Genomic DNA, 14,404 nt, shown 5'->3' with positions numbered 1-14,404 from the left:
TTTCTTAATATCTAGTGAAGTAATGACATTGTTTCTTCTGAGCTTCCTTATGAGTTAAAGAGTTCTTGGAACGCTTCACAGTCAAGTGCATTTGTCTGCTGTCTGCCTGCATTTTGAGCCTTGCTCAAAGATAGTATACATTTTCATTTCTTTCACAGATGAGTCATACAGAGGACAAGCTTTGAAGGGTGAGTGAGTGTGTATGTGTGTGTGAGAGAGAAGTGGGGTGAGGGAGTGGGGAGTGACAGGCACAGGGAAAGAGGGCACATGTGCATTTGGAGGTTGTTTTCAGTCTCACTATTGGGTTTCCATGTTGGATTGATACTGATAATACTTACCCCATTTTTATTAGTGCTTATTAGCTTTCCTTGTTTTACTCCACAATTAACAATTAAACTGAGACTAGTTGTGTGATTTCTTTTTCCATACTCTTTATGAAGAGCTTTAACTGTTTTGCTTGTAAGAAAAGTAGAATCAGCATTGCATTTTCTTTTTCCTGGACAGCTCTATTTCTTTCAGTTTTTATTCCCAGTTCAAACGAGAAATTCTTAAGGTAATTTTTTTCCCCCTGCATGTTCTTTCTTGTTTGGTTCTTTTTTTGTTACCAGAGTGCTCTGCTTCTGGCTTTGATGGTCAATCCAAGTCATTGACCAAGTCAACTTCCTGGTTATAAGAGAGTCTGTGAATCTCTGCTTGTTCTCATTGAACTTATTCCTGACCAAATTATTATAGAGACCTATTTAGATTAGAGGAGAGCCACAGAGATGGCTGTGGGAGTTACCTAAAGAAAAGAAACACTGATTCAGGATTATGGGTGGGTCCTCTGTAAGGATAATTTCTTCTGGGAGAGCCTGTCTTGCTAGTTCCATTGTACTTTTCCTGTGAGATAGTTTTTAGGGTGGTAGATGTACGGGAAGCAGAAACACTACTTTCTTTCAAAATGATCGTTGTCTTTGGAGGGTCTTTGAGGAAGGCTATACATGTAAAATGAGAAGACAGGAGGCACAGTGTCCACACGTTTATTGCTCTTTTGGGTAGTAGCAGAAGGAGCACCAAATTAGGATTTGGGCTGGGATCTAATTGAGTCAGCTAGCCATGGACCTTGAGCAAGTAGCTGACTTTTCGTACTTGATTGCCTCATCTGAAAAATATATATGAGCTCGTCAGGGTGGTAGGTGTGTCAGTCATTAGGGTCTTACCAGTTTTAAGGTGATGTGAATCTACATCTTCTGACTAAACAATTAGTCAAATTCTGCAGATCTACAGATCTGCAGCTACTACTAGAGTGGCTGAGGGTCCTTACTCCGGGAGCCTCCGTACTGGTCTGGATGTTTATTTACAAAGTTATTCTACATCTGCAGTTAGGAGTTGAACACGTTATGAGAGGACTACCCAAGTTAGTGTAGCAGATGGGTTCGTTTCCTAGGGCTGCTAAAAACAAATTACCACAGACTTGGTGGCTTACAGTAATATACATTTATTGTCTCACAATTCGGAAGGCCAGAAGTCCTAAATTAAGGTGTCAACTGGCCAACAGTCCCTCCAAATTCTCTAAGAGAGGAATCTTCTTTGCCTCTTGCAGCCTCTGGTGGCCCTGGGAATTTCTTGGCTTGTGGCTACCTCATTCTCATTTCTGCCTCTGTTTTCATGTGGTCTTCTCCATGTCTTCCTTTCTGTTCCTTATAGAGGCACTTGTCTTTGGACTGAGGGCTAGCCAGATCACCCAAGATGATCTTTCTTAATTACATCTACAAAGAACATCTTTTTTTTTTTTCTAACTAAATTCATATTTATAAGGTTAGGGCACAGGCATATCTTTACATGGGCCATCATTCAATTCACCAGAAAAGGTTGATTTCTTTTCTTGGTCTCTGCATTTTAGAGATGGCATGTGCCATCTTTGATGCCAACACTTGGCTGTGGGATTGGGATCTAATTGGGGAGTTTTCTGTTTCGGGCATATTTGTTTTGTGTCTTGTTCTGCTGTCTTAGTCAGATGTACTCAAACCTGTTTTAGTGTTTGCCTATAGATCGCTTTCTTACTGCCCTTCCTTGTTCTTATAGATGTTGTAGCATGAGCCGGAAGCAGAGGAAAGCCTTGGCTCATTAGTGGAGGGGAGGGCTTGGGGGTGGGGACAAACTGATAGAAAAGTGAAAAGTAACTTTGAAACAGCGGATAGGAACTTTGTTCCCTGGACTGTTCTGTTATTCAAAGGCAGAAACAGGTATTTGCTCTGAGAAAACTCCATTACTATTGGACTGCCCTTCCCGTTGGCAGTTTGTTTTTACTGTATTTGCTTGTTTTTATTAAGGTGGAAGTAGTCACAATGGCATAGAGAGGATATAGCTTATAATACTTTGTCCCAGCCAGTGTCCTTAAGTCATGCTGGGGTTTAGCTTGACAAAATGAGCACCCACACCTCCCAGGATGTCCCTCACTGGAATCCTACTGGCCCTCTCCTTTGTTAACAAGCGAGAGGAAAGTAAGCTGCTCTTCAAAATTTTTAACCTCTGGAATTCAATTCCAGTGAACATTTTTTTAGTATAAACAGTGTCCTACCTACTGTATGGTAGTGAGAGAGTTAATAAGTACACAGGTTAGGCATCTGCCCATGGGTCATGGTTCCTTTTTCCATTCTCTGGTGGTACCTTATTCTAGTTCCACTGTAGTGCTTAGTTCTTTTGAACTGAACAACTGGTTTTGTTTTTAACACCTCAGTGCAGGAAAGTCTACAGAGGCATTCTGCATATGTACGGTTGTGGTATTTTGTAGCTTTAGAGCTTGGCCCCTCATAGGTTTATGAGTATCTGTTTCAAGTACCTGCTTGTTTCACCACCTTTTCTAATTGGCTGGTTCTTCAATTCCTGATCCTGGCAGACACTCTGTGTGTCAGGCTAGTTCAGTATTTCAGGACTTGACAAAATTAAGGCAGCCTATCCTATATGGACAAGACTGTTCTTTAATTTTTTATTTTTATTTTTTTTTGGTGAGGTGGAACTTACAGAGTCCCAGTTGAGGAGAGACAAACCAGAATAATTTGACTCTCCTTTTTATCTTAAGATATGCAGCAGTTACATCTCTGTTATATCTTACGTATCTCTGCCTGAAGGTGAGCTTCAATCATCAGTGTGGGATGGAGCCATATAGTGTTTATCATTCCGATATGAGAGATGACTTCCTTCAGATCCTTGGTGGGCACAGTCCAGTTGGGGTGGGATATACAAATACTAGAATTGCTTTTTGCAAACCTGGTCTCTCATGGTATCTGTACGAACCTTTTGCCTCCTTTGGACCTCTGAGAGGCATGTTTCTCCTATTTGGTTGTAGATGGTACAGAGCAAGCAAGTGTGATATCTAAACAGAGATGTTTTTGTTTTGTTTTGTTTTTGTTTTTCTTAACAAAGGATTTGCAAACATTACATGTTGTAATCCTTTAGCCCATCTCTGGGAAAGGGCACCCAGACTTTGGGGGATATTACTCAAGTAGTCAAGATCTGTTAACCCCATTCTTTCTATAAAATAGAAGAATGTTAGTTCCCATAAAAGGGATTTTTTCCCCACTCAGGACTTATTACAATATTCACCCAATTTAGAGCCCAAACCAGGCTGTGCTTTCTTTCCCTGCTCCTATGGTCAGAGTTTTTAGCTGAACCGATGTCTGTCCCCTGGCTTCTGATAGAGTCCCTTTGTTATTGTAATTGAAAGTTTACAATATTACCTCTCCTCTGTGTTATAAATATAAATATATTTTCATTTGGGCTGGTGAATTATGCTCCCCACTCAATCTAGCCCTTTTGGAGTCATTCATTTGGTCCTGTTCTCTCTCCAGCTCTGTTTTCTTTCTTTCTAAAAACACTCCACTTCCTTGTTAGTCCCGATTTCCCACTTCCCATTGAGATCTCTGCGTGCTCCCTCTTGGGAATTTGCCAGGTCCTCTGCCTAGATCAGTAACTTTCCAACAGCACAGTATCTGGCACATAGTCCACTCCGGACACATTGAGTAAGTACATGAAACTTGAATAGTGTCCAGTGTTGATAGAGCATCAACTTAAATGTGTTCCTGGTGTTCTGGTGCCCACTGTGTCCCCATTGGACACTGAAGCTTCTTTCTTAGTTTTTTTAATTTGTAGTTCAGAACATGCAGTTTGCCTATTTACCAATATATTTGATGTAGGCCTAATCCTGGTATTGTTTAAATGTCATCAATTCAGAGACCTGTCAATTTAATAATCACTTCTGGGGAGCACGAAGGAAATATTTTATTAAATATAAACAAAGATTATAAGGTGCATTTCAGTTTTAGGAAAAAAGTGTTGTTGAGTCAATGCAAGATGGGGATACCTGGATGGCTCATTTGAGCGTCTGACTCTTTGTTTTGGCTCAGGTCATGATCTTGTGGTTGTGGGATTGAGCCTCACATTGGGCTCTGTGCTCAGCGCAGAGATTCTCTCTCTCTCAAACAAACAAATAAAATCTTAAAAAAAAAAACACCCCAACACACAGAAGTAAGATGGTATATATAAATTCCTAGTGATGTACTATGATTAGCCTGGAGAAAAATTATGTAGACAGGAGGTTTCTTGAGGGGAGGGAGATTAGAGACTCCTTTAAAAATCCAGTGAATATTATGGACTATCTAAAAACAAAAAACAAAAGAAGAATGTACCCAGGAAAGAAATTTTGGCATAACATTAATGGGGGTTTATAGGTCCTTTGAGTCCACCTAATTGCAAATCTCTGGCACCACGAATTATAAAAGAGCATGTCCTTGTTTGACACTGTTGGGAAAACTCTCCCAGGAATGACTGAAGAAGACATCTTGCAATGTTTTATATCAAGAACCTTGTTTAGGTTATTAACACTAAAAGACTCAGTAGGCCTCTACTAGGGAAAATGGAAGTAAATACTGACCAGTTTCAGATGACCAGTTCCAAATAGTCCTTGTAGCCAGTCTTATGGTCCAGGACCACGTCTCTTGCTGTCCCCACGTAACATGTAGCACACTCGGAGTGAATCCTTGTGAAGCTTGCTGCTTACTTGCCTTTGCTTGTTCTAAATGCCAGAATCTTGGCTGCGACAGTGAGTGGAGTTCAGCCAGCCCAGTTATTTCTTTAGAACAATCTCTGGAGGGCTTCTTTTATTTAGGACTTTTGAAGAAGACAACAGAGGATTAGTTGAGAATGCATAAACCCACACTTTGTAATGAAGCTGTGCATAAAGTTTTAAGCATAATTATGAGGTTAGGGGCTCTTGTTTATATGTTTTCATTATCTTAGTCCCTAAAGTTAGGAGTTTACTTGGGGAAGCAGAAGTTATGATTAATTGAAAACATTAACTGATGACAGACCACTAATAAAATTAGTCATAGCTTAACCAGTTGTCCTCCTTGCTTAACACTTTCATTTATTTTTAGGATATCTTCTTTGTGTCCTGGTCTCTTTCCAAATGGCAGATAAACATCAAAAGCAAGAGACAGAGAAATTGTAAATCTTATAAAAGCTGTGGGATTTCAGGAAGTCCACCAAAGTGGACTGACCATCTTTTTGGTAATGCTGTTAAAGTTGAAGTTAAAGATTATCTTACAGCATTATCATAAAATCTTAAAGGAAAAATTGTATTTCCCGTTATTATTCTATTAAGATTTTGTGCATAGTTAAAATAAGAACTTATATCTTAATTAAAGGAACTTTATTTTGATTATTTCATCTTTCTAGATAAAGTCATACTAAGTCACCCTACTACCACATAAGGGCCACCATTTGACTCTAAAGTGTTGGTCTTCACGTTATCGATATTCACCTTATGGCTTTGTCTTTGTACCAACTATCCTATGGTAACAAGGCCTCCTTTCGGGTACATGCATACAATGACGCGTGATAGCCACTGGGTTTGGGTACAGGTTTCTAGATTCTCTCACCCAGGATAATATTTTCTGGTTTGATCTAGATTTTTGCACTGCACTCTTTTTATTCCTGTTGCTGTGTATTGGGAAATATCTTCTTGCATTGCAGTGTGCCCTACTTTTAATAGAACGTGCACAAGTACTCTTGTGTGACAACTTAGAGCTCAGCTCTAAGTACAGAGAATTTAGCAAGTGAATTACGGAAACTTGTGCCCGTCAAACACTGTAAATTCCCATGACTCCCAGATCCTTTAACTTTCACACATTACTTTGTGGACATGCTCTAGTTTCCAGTCTAGAAAGATAATTCAAGTGCAGCATAGACTCCACATAACTTTTCTAGAGAGATTTCTATTTCCAAATGTTTTAGTTCAGAGTAACTTAAAACTTTTAATATAACATGAGCTACATTTGAAATAACAGAGGGGAATACATATAGGGGTCCTTCTCTCCATTTGTTTTAAAATAAAAATCAGTAATGAAAAATTCAAAGGAGAGATATGAAAATTTGAACAGAAGTCTCAATCTTTGATGACCATTTTTTATTCAACAAACATTCTTTAGACGTTAAGTCATGTGTTTAGATATAAATCCCTCTTCCTCCACCCTGATTTGGTACCCAGATTATGTTTAAAATAAGTTTTGGAATTGTGTTGACTCAGTTTTTATGCAAAGATAAGCTCTCTAAAATAAAATGCCTAAATATTTAGTTAACTGCCAAGACTGAAAAGCCTCTGAGATGCTGGTATAATCAAAGCTAAAAATAAACATAGCAATCATATATTGAATATATTTAAAAAATAAGCAATATTAGCAGATTTTTATTCTGCAGCCTTCTTTAAATATTTGTGACCTTGAGATTAAGATATGCTAATCTGCAGGAGAAGATGTGTATCATTTGAAAAATAGAGAAAAATGTGCATATTTGTTTTTAGTTCAGTTTTCTGATGTAATAGGGGATGATTAATCTCACAGACTGTTGGAGCTGAAAGAGATCTTAACGTTCAATTTAAGCATTTCCTTCATTTATAGAAGAAGAGAAGTCCAGAGAAGGAAAGTGAATTCTTCACCAAATCTCTCAAGCACTAGATGGCAAAACCAGGACTAGAACCCAGGACTTCTGGCTTCTAAGTTGATGCACTTTTCATTATACCATGCTATTAATGGACTTTTTTTTTTTTTTTTTTAGATTTTATTTAGTTGATGCACTTTTCATTATGCCATGCTATTAATGGACTTTTTTTTTTAAGATTTTATTTATTTATTTGAGAGAGAAAGTGAGAGAGAGAGCACAAGTGGGGGTTGATGGGAGGAGAGGGAGAAGCAGACTTCCTACTGAGTAGGGAGCCCTATGCAAGGCTCAGTCCACAGGACCCTGGGATCATCACCTGAGCCAAAGGCAGATCCTCATTTGACAGAGCAACCCAGGTGCCCCCTATGTGGACATTTGTAAGAATGATGTAGTAAGAGCCCATTTATCTGTTCGTTTTATCATTAACTTGGCAAACTTTTGGGACACCCATTTCACCCAATATATTAATTTTCTATGGCTGTGTAACAAATCACCACAAACAAATGAGTGTCTTAAAACAACCCCTCAGAGTTCTGATGCTTAGAAATCCAGCATGATGTGTCTGGGTTCTCTGCCTACCCTGAAATCAAGGTGTTGGCTGCTCGTATTGACATCTGGATTCAGACTCCTAAACACTGTACTCTTGTGATTGACCGAATTCAGTCTGTCATTGGTTATAGGACTTAAGTCCATAATTCCTTGCTTTCTGTCAACTTGGGCCCACTGTATCATCTAGTGGCAGTTCTGCATTCCTAGTCATGGGACCTCTTCCATTTTCAAGCCAACAGCAGTATATGGAACCTTCCTATCCTTGAAATCCCTCTGATACTTTTTTTGCTACCTACCTGAGGAAACTCTGCTTTTAAATAAGGACTTCTGTGAGTAAATTAGGCCCACCTAGGTAGCCTCTGTATTTTAAGGTTAGCTGAGTTGGGGCTATAATTGTATCTTCAAACTCCTTTAACCGAGTACTTAAATAAGTGTTTGATTAAAAAACCATAGAGAAAAAAAAAAAAAAACCATAAAGCAGAAATCTTAGAGGAGCCATCTTTAGAATTCGGCCTACCATAGCCAACTTCCTAATTTACCTCATTGCCAAACAGGACAAACTTTGGACGGACCTTACCATCTGTGATACTTCTGGGAATCCTAAAATAAAGACCACTAAATGAGGTTAGTCTTTTTTTTTTTTTCTTTTTTTTAAGTATTCCAAGGGCCTAGTGATGGAAATGGCCTCTGGACAGCAGTAACTTAAAAAATTCAGGCACTTGATTGCATAGAAAAGGCAGTGTTCTGCATAGCCTGATGGTCACAGCTGAAGCTATGACAGCTTGATGGACACAGGAAGTAATTTTTGGTAGAAGAGAAGGAATTGTATTATAAAAACATGGTTCAGACACCTTTGTCCTCCTCATGGCTACTGCAATCAAATATTAGTAATGAGCCTAAGTCAACAAGAAAAAGTTGTATTCCACATACTCAGTTGAAGAATAGAAAAATCAAATGATAGGATTTGAGAGAAATTCCTACCAAAAAAATAGCTTAATGTTTGACCACATATAAAGACTAACCTGTATGAGAAAAGTAGTTAACTTCAGCAGTTCCCCAATGGCTCATTGGGGAATTACTCATTTACAGTGAAACCCAAATCCCTGGGGTGACTAGAAAGGCCAGCATCATTGGCTATCTTTCTATTCCCTAGCATGCCAAGCTCTTTCCCACCTCAGGATCTTTGCACACATCCTCCTGCCTCTCTGCAATGTTCTTTTAGCTTTTAACATGCCTTTTTACTTAGCTCACTCTTTATTCCTCAATTCTTAGGCTAGATGTCACATTCTCAAAAAGGTGTTTTCTCATGGCCCTATTTATAACATTACTGTCTTTTTTCCAGCCTCTGGGACCTTCTGTCACATTACCCTGCAAATCTCCTGTACAGCCTACACTGTGTGCTTTTTATGATTTGTCTCCTGCCTTTAGAATGCCACTTCTTGAATTAGGTTTTATCTAACTCACCTTTGTCTCCCCAGTGGTTAGATCAGGGGTCGAGCATATAGTAGACAGTCACTATTTGTTGGATGTTAAAGGAGTCTAGAAAGGTTAAAAGTTCCATTGTCATAAAGGGAAATCATGGCATAGCAGGGAGTAGTGCTGTCCCTGAGAGTTTGAGGAAATCTCAGCCTGTCTCTTGACCTATTGGTATTCCTAATTACCAGTTTGGTAATTGGGGTATGAATCACTTAATGACTAGCCCAAGGCCATACAGTTAATCCTAATAGGAGCTAAAATTAGTTTCCAGAATATTTGATATTTTTGTTGCTTCTCCCACAAGGAAGAACTGGTCTGTGTTGAAAATATTCAACTTTTGAAGTCCTTACCTTTGAAATGAAATTAAATAAATGACATTTAATGTCCCATTTCAGTTTACTCTTCATTTTTTTTCTGCTTATATGTTCTCTTCCAAATTTGTTGTTTTCATTTTCAGTGTCTATTAAACAAAAATGACGACAGATTCATCTCCCAGTGGAAATTACACATCTTTTGAACTCTGGCCAATGTTCCTCACCCTCAACACTCCTGGCTTTGTTAAAAATATCATTTACCCTTTGAGATACCTGTGTGGTCGGTACTGAGACCGAATTAATGAGGAACTTCAAAGTTTCGAGCAAGGAGAGATTTGAATGGTGGTAAACTGCACGGAAATTATCTCCAAAATAAAACTTTCTCTGTGTATCTTCTGCACATTTTACCGGGTATTTCATTCTCTACTGAAATTTGACTGAGGTGCTTTGAGTTTGGTTAACTTTATGTGAATTTTACCATGGCAAGTACGAAACTGTGCTCTCAGGTTTTTGTTGGTTTTCATTTTTTGCATCCTTTAGCCTCTTTTCAGTTCTCTGGAGTTCTCTTGAGTAAACAGGAATTCACTATGTACTGTTTGGGTGGGGTTACTTTTGGCTTTTAACTATGTGGAAGAATTAGGGGGATAAAGAATGGAAAAGCCAAGACCCTTTATGCCAAGTTTCCAGATCATCTGCATTGCTGGGCAGTGATAAGAAGATTGATACTGGGTATCTTTAAGTCTTATTCAGCTTATGGGCTGCCAGCCAGAAGATTGTCAAGAGTATTCCTAGTTTGATTAATGTGACTGAATGGTGGCAGTTATTGTCATTGTCGTTGTTGTTGTTTGAAGAGCTGGGAGGCCTCCCATTGATAAATCTATTTTTGTGCAAAGCATACTTCCACCTGAGTGGTGGGAAAAGCAACCTGAATCCCCGGACAGGCAAATCAGATGAAGTAGGGGTAGAACAGAGGGTGGACACAGCCTTTTACATTAGTATGGAGAATGCTTAACTCTTTAGCTGTGAGTATCTTACTTGCAAACAGGTAAATGAGTAAAATAACTTTACTGTCAGAAGGATTCCCCATATCCACGCATTATAAAAGTTCACTTTGCCTGTTTATTAGAATATCTGCAGTATTCTTTACACATTGTCAAATACTTGACAGAGGGGAAAACAGAGCTGAAGTGTTCCAAGTCATTAATGATTAGAAAGCATTCAGAAACCAAGATAGAGCAAAGTTAAAGTATAATGACTTAAAACGGACATAAGGACCAATGAGAAATCAAGATAAAGCAAACCTGAAATTATAATGGTCTTAGTGTGTCTAGTTTAATTGTTTGAAATCTGAACTGCTAGATTATCTGCTTCTATATAGGATACCTAGAAATTGAAGTAATTCGGTAATTATTTGCTATAATAATTTGGTAATTATTAAAATACAACCCTTTACTCTTACATATATCCCTGTCAAGTTTAGGAGATCAGGACATTAAAAAGACGACCATGCAGAATAAATAGGCTTAGTGCAGCTTCCCGAAGTGTAGTTGTCACCTCCGACACTATTGATTTTGGTCATACTTCCATAACAGTTGTTCTGCTTATTATTGCTGTTACTATTACTTCGATTCATTTCACTTTCTTTACTTGCCAGATTACCTTTAAAAAGGTAAATACATTTCTTACTATGTAAACCAGTGTCACTTACTGGACTACAGGAACCCTAAAAATAAAGGAAATGGGAACAAAGCTATATAGGTCATTTCTTTTTTATTTCTTTTCTTTTTTTTTAAAGATTTTATTTATTTATTTAACAGAGAGAGATCACAAGTAGGCAAAGAGGCATGCTGCGGCGGGGGTGGGGGGAGCAGGTTTCCTGCTGAGCAGAAAGCACAATGTGGGGCTCCATCCCAGGACCCTGGGATCATGACCTGAGCCAAAGGCAGAGGCTTAACCCACTGAGCCACCCAGGCGCCCCTATATAGATCATTTGTAATAGATACCTGTGCTTGCTAAAATGTTTGCGTTTATAATTGTTTTTTTTTTTCTGTGTAAGAAAAGAGGGATGTTAGCAACTGTTAATTGAAGACATACTAATACCAAGTGCACTTCTTTTAGATGCTGCCACAAAGCTTTGAAGAGACTGCGATTATAGTCAACAAAACTATTATAGTCAAACTTGCTAAGAGTAAATTTTAATTGTTTCTAACATTAGAAGAAATGGTAAGCATTGGACTAGATAGAGGTGTCATGCTGCTTTGGCAATCATAGGGCAATATTAAATGTATCAAATCAGTATGTTTATAACTTCAATTTACATAATGTATGTTAACTATAACTCAATTTTGAAAAGAATGTGAAGGGAATATCTTATGTTGTGACAGTATTTTTGAAGGATGTGTCTCTGGGCCAACTGAAATGTCTTGTACAACAGCATAGATCTCACACTTGGGGAATGCAGGCCACGTAGGAAGCTGCTGAGATCAGCCATGGTGATTTCGTTGGTCTTATGTGTGCTGGGAGTAAAGGCAAGCTTTTGAAAGCCTTTCAGTGTAAATAGGTGGAGTGTGGTGATTTAAAAGGGTTTATAAATATTTGTAGTTTCGTTTAATCTTTAGTAGACAGTTCTAATATAAGACTTTCATTTTCTTTCTCCCAGTCCATTCCTTCTTGCACTTTGGACAGTTGGGTTTCTGATTTTCATGATTAGCTTTGCAGCATGCAGAATGGTGATGATTTTGTACATCTGGAATGGTGGAGAAAAGAATTTAGGTGAGAGTTACTAACACTACTTCCCTTTGTCTGTTTGAGGACTGAGGTCTGAATGGAATCACAGCATACTGTAGGAGAGGACGTAGATACCTACCCAAGTATCCCTGTGTGGGGATGACTTTTGGCTGAGTTAGAATTTCATGACTGATGTTCCCGTGCTCCCCAGTAGGGTTCAAATTGTATTGTATTGGTCTTTTAATATTTCAGAATACTTTAACATACTTGATCTCATTTTTTCCTGCATGCTCTCTGTCAGCATGCAAAACATAATTAAGAAGACAAATAATGTGTAAAAGTATGTGTAAATATTTGGCCTCCCAGTTGCAAACAGAATTAACTTGTTAGGCTCAACACTACTTTCTTCCATTAGTGTGGATAATAAAGTGTTGGTTTTATGTATGTTTAATTGTTAACTTTCTTTCGAAAAAGCTGTATCACTACTCAAAGCCTTAAGTTTTTTTTCATAGCTTTTGCTCTGATAATCCCGTTGCTGAAAAAAATATTTCAAGTCCATAATCAAAAATAAGAAAAATGATCCATATGAGTGGATCATTCATTAATGAATTATCTTTTAGCAATAATCGCGCCTCGGATAAACCTCATTGACTACGATACTGCCACTGCGCATAAAATGGGAATAATCTGCATTTTCATCCATAGTGCAATGAGGGTAAACCATGGTAGGACCACTCTTTCGGTGTTTTTACTGCTATCGACACCATAAATACTGAGTCCAGTATAATAAGTAAAGAGGTGATATGAGAGTATATGTGTGTTATGATTCCAACTGTGCAAATTCACACAAACACATGCAAAAACACAAAGACACAAGAAAGCAACTGTTATTAGGGTGATGTATTTTTTTAATAAAAAATATTCTTAACTGAGGGCTACTGGGGGTAGGGGGGTATGGAGAAGGGTGGTTGGGTTATGGACATTGGGGAAGGTATGTGCATGGTGAGTGCTGTGAAGTGTGTAAACCTGGTGATTCACAGACCTGTACCCCTGGGGCTAATAATACATATGTTATTATGTTAATAAATATGTTAGTAAGAAATAAATTTTAAAAAGATTCAACAAAAATTGAATAAAACAAAAAAATATTCTTAATGTTCTTTTAGTGCTATTAATATTTTTGTCAGGAATAGTACTTAGGAGAAGAAAAAAGGAAACCAAGTTGACCACATATCTGTAAAAACAAGGGGCAGTAAGACAAAGTCAACCTCAGTTGAATAGGGAAGTCGAGCAAAAGTGAATCTTATTAGAACCATTAAACTTCATAACTTAGCTCTTTTTTTTTTTTAAAGATTTTATTTATTTGTCAGAGAGAGAGAGAGAGAGCGAGCACAGGCAGACAGAATGGCAGGCAGAGACAGAGGGAGAAGCAGGCTCCCCGCCGAGCAAGGAGCCCGATGTGGGACTCGATCCCAGGACGCTGGGATCATGACCTGAGCTGAAGGCAGCTGCTTAACTTAGCGCTTGATTGTGTAATGGTACTTCCAGTCTCAGATACCTAACTTGGCTTAGGGTCAGCACAGTGTTTGGCTTATTATTGTCATTCATGAAGGGATAGATGGTTGATGGATGGGTGAGTAGGTGGATGATTTTTAAGAACATACATCCAAATCAGAGTTTACTATTGAAGTGGTTGGGAATAAGAATACCCCTCAAACATAAGTATATTTCAAAGACTAATCTAGGCACTGAGATAAATAGAGTAGAGTAGGATGGGCTAATTAGAACCAAGGGGATCTACTTGGATAAGGCTTAATGAGCACCATTAAAGAGAAGGGTGGAACCAATTTGTTAGAGAACACATGACTTTCAAGCCTGAAGAAGTCACATTCTTGTGGATATGAAGGTAGGAGAGGGTGGTGCATAGATACAGATTATCCTGGCTGGGAAGTGAGGTCAATGATGAGCAAGAATGTGCTAGAAGGTCTTAATACCCCTGGAGAGGTAGACCTTGCTGCTCTGTGAGGAGTGTATCCAGTGAAGGGCCAGATGGTTTGAATTAGCCTTATACCCAGAGTTGTTTCAGACAAGCCTCCTTGTTCATGGGTAGCATATCTGGAGCAGCTTTTCCTCTTTCCTTTACCCCATCATCATCACCACCACCAGTACCACTGTGACCATCATTATCATCATCATTTCCTCCCACTTTGCTATTCCCTCATCTAATTCTCATAACACCTCTGAGGTGGGTTGACACAGATTAAGGAATTTGCTTGAAGTCATACAGCTAATAAGTTAGCAATGGTAAAATTTGAGCCCAGATCATCTGGTATGAGAGCCAGTTCTCTTATGCATTATTAAGC

General features: G+C 38.5%; 1 protein-coding gene and 1 non-coding gene across 4 annotated transcripts in view; one reads left to right on the top strand and one right to left on the bottom strand.

The window, feature by feature from the left end:
- Positions 1-14,404, top strand: part of ARHGAP26 (Rho GTPase activating protein 26) — a 443,705-nt gene that overhangs the window by 179,367 nt on the left and 249,934 nt on the right. The gene's annotated exons all lie outside the window — the stretch shown is intronic.
- On the bottom strand, positions 12,578-12,718 carry LOC122897318. Its single transcript, XR_006382512.1, has one exon. It is a non-coding gene; the product is annotated as a U4 spliceosomal RNA (small nuclear RNA).

This window comes from Neovison vison, chromosome 1 (genome assembly GCF_020171115.1).
Source record: "Neovison vison isolate M4711 chromosome 1, ASM_NN_V1, whole genome shotgun sequence".
NCBI classification, from domain to species: Eukaryota; Metazoa; Chordata; class Mammalia; order Carnivora; family Mustelidae; genus Neogale; species Neogale vison.
Note: the sequence above shows the minus strand (reverse complement) of the source record. Positions and strands in the feature narration are given on the sequence as shown.